This window comes from Humulus lupulus, chromosome 4 (genome assembly GCF_963169125.1).
Source record: "Humulus lupulus chromosome 4, drHumLupu1.1, whole genome shotgun sequence".
NCBI classification, from domain to species: Eukaryota; Viridiplantae; Streptophyta; class Magnoliopsida; order Rosales; family Cannabaceae; genus Humulus; species Humulus lupulus.
Window position 1 is genome coordinate 30945243 of NC_084796.1, and position 2896 is coordinate 30948138.

General features: G+C 35.3%; 1 long non-coding RNA gene across 1 annotated transcript; it reads left to right on the top strand.

The window, feature by feature from the left end:
- Positions 1–239: 239 nt before the first annotated feature.
- On the top strand, positions 240–1161 carry LOC133828906 (uncharacterized). Its single transcript, XR_009891375.1, has 2 exons — positions 240–292; positions 834–1161. It is a non-coding gene; the product is annotated as an uncharacterized LOC133828906 (long non-coding RNA).
- The last annotated feature ends 1735 nt before the right edge of the window (positions 1162–2896 follow it).

Consider the following 2896-nt stretch of genomic DNA (forward strand, 5'->3'; position numbering starts at 1 on the left):
TACATGCAAATCCACTTTTACGTCCAAAATTATATTTATTATTCAACTATGTGGTTTTTATAAAAAGATCATGCATGTAAAATAGGTAAAGTGAGCATTATTCTTTTATAGCTTTATGTGTAGTTAAGAATAATTGCATGTTATGTGTAACTGTTATTATGTGTGCATGACCCATGCACACATGAGTTGTATGGGAGGGCAAAATAGTAATTTTATGAACCTAAGAAATGTTGTTTTGATTATGATATAGGCTCGTTGAAAGATTGTGAAAATTTCTTAGCTTGGACCTGAGGTAAGGAAGTTAGATAGTATCTATGATTTTATGCTATGAATGGTAAGACTGTTGTATGAATGAACTATTATGAAATATGATTGCCATAATGTGATGATATGTTGAATATGATATGTGTATGGATGTTAGATACATCAAACAAGTTACGATGTTAGATACATCAAACAGATTACGATGTTAGATACATCGAACGAGTTACTATAGCTAAAAACATAACTCCTAGGGCGGACGCGCCGAGGTTATTCAAGGACCAGAGACTCCTGTTTACCTCATAGGGTGACATGGACAACTAGCGAGCCATGCTCATCATGTATGTTGTATGATTGTGATATGATGATATGTTACGATTACGTTATGATATGCAATGATGATATGTTACGATTACGTTATGATATGCAACGATGATATGTTACGATTATGTTTTGATATACCATGATGTTTTAGATGAACGTTAGTGTTTGTATTTGTTGTATTCTTACTTGCTTATTTGTTTGTACTTCCTTACTGGGCTTTTAGCTCACCCCCCTTACTTTCCTTCCAGGTAGCAAATAAGATTTCTTTATGGCACGCGTGGTGACGTGAGGAGTTCTATCATCATGGGGTGTATGGCGTGGGGTAATCCTATGGACGGAAAAACGATCATCGTAGAACGCCATTTAAATTATGTTTTGTTTTAAGAGACTTTCCTAAATTATCAGTGGGACTCAGTTATTTAATTTTGTTTCTTTTAAACTTTGCATAAAAATTTATGTTTTCTTTTAAAACTAATGGCGCCAACTTGCATGGTTTTAAGCAAGTCCCCACTAAGACTTTGATAATGAGTGGTATTCTTTTATAAACTATGTTATGCGAATGTTTTATAAGTATTAGCTTAGGGCGTTCTTTACAGTGGGCAAGGCAGGCTTGTGGCTGAAACGTGAGGTGCAACTGGGCAAAGGGAGTTGGGGTGTTGGGCCAGGCAGGCTTGTGGAAGGTCCACGATGGCATTGGTGCTGGCAGGTGCTGACTTTGGTGGCATCAGCTGAAGGAAATGGCTGGACGTGCATCAGGTGTGGATGAGAGGAAGCTTGCTGGGAGGAGTTGTTGGGCCTTCTGGGCGTGGGCCTGCTTCTTGGGCTGAAGAGAAATGCCATTTTGTTTTTTTATTTTCTTGAAAATGTCACTTTCTTTTCTTTATTTTTCTTGCTTTTCAAGAGCCACAAATGTAATAATTTTCCTACAAAATAAATATAAAATAAATCATAATAAAATATTTGCAACTATAAAATAAATCAATTTAATTTTTTTGAAAATATTACTTATAACTTAATTTATATTTAACCATTTAAGCTCAATAATACAACATTTTTTTACCTCAAATTTAACAACAATAATTCAAATAATTAACTACAATATTTTACAACAAAATAACTATAAAAACACACAAAAATATAAAAAATAAAAATAAACCCAATAAATTCAAAATTACTTTAAAACTTAATAAATCAATTAAAAACTCAAGAATTAAGCAGCAATTAGCACATAAAAAGTGGTAAAATAACTCTATTTTGTAGAGTTATCAATAGGCTTGGTCCAGTTACCTAACACAATATCTCTGAATTGGGGATGAGAAGACCACATATTAAAATATCGAAATGGCTGAATCCCCAAATTCCAGACTTCAACTTGTTTGATAAGCAATGTACTATGATCAGATACCACCTCCCAATGGGAAAAAGTTGAAGCTAACGGAAACAAATCCACCTAAGCCTCATTACAAAATATCCTATCTAATTTAGAATAAATGTGATTCCCTCCATCTTGGTTATTAGACCAAGAAAAGTAAGGCCCCATAACCTTCATTTCTTCAACCAACCCGAGAGCCAACCAGTTTCGAGCATCCTCCATTTCCTTCCCTGATATAGGCCTCCCACTCAAACGATCAGTGATATCAAACACTCCATTAAAATCCCCCAAAACTAACCACGGTTGAATAGGTAAATGCACATGAGCCAGATCATTCCACAAAACTCTCCTAGATTCTAAACTATTGGAACCATAAACAATAGTGAGACAAAAATCTTGGTTCGTACTACAAATTCGAAACTCAACAATGTAACATTTGCGAAGTCTCCTGAATAATACCAACTAGAGCCAGGTGAGATTTCCAAATCAATAATATTCTGCCCTCTAGACACCCACTACTATAATACATCCAATCAGTAAAAGAAGATCTCATATCAACCTTAATTTTCTCCCCCTTGACTTTAGTTTCAATTAAAGCCTCAATACCTACCTTATTCAATCTACAGACATCTAACACTGACATATGTTTATTCTTCCTATTCAACCCTCTAACATTCCAACTCAGGATGTTGCAAAACTCCATTTGGATTAGTAGTGAAAACCTGTTCAGGTAGAGTCTTCAGAATCTCTTGCAAAGCACTATAAGAGTTTCTAATTGGATCACAAGCAATCGGAACCATAGTCTTCACATTCCCAGTTCTTTTCGAAATAGCCCAACCAGTATCACTCGACCCAGCACCATCTTGAGCATCTGCTTGAGGATTCTTCTGATTCATTACAGAACTACTCTGCTTCGAATTAACATCTTCCTCAACCTTC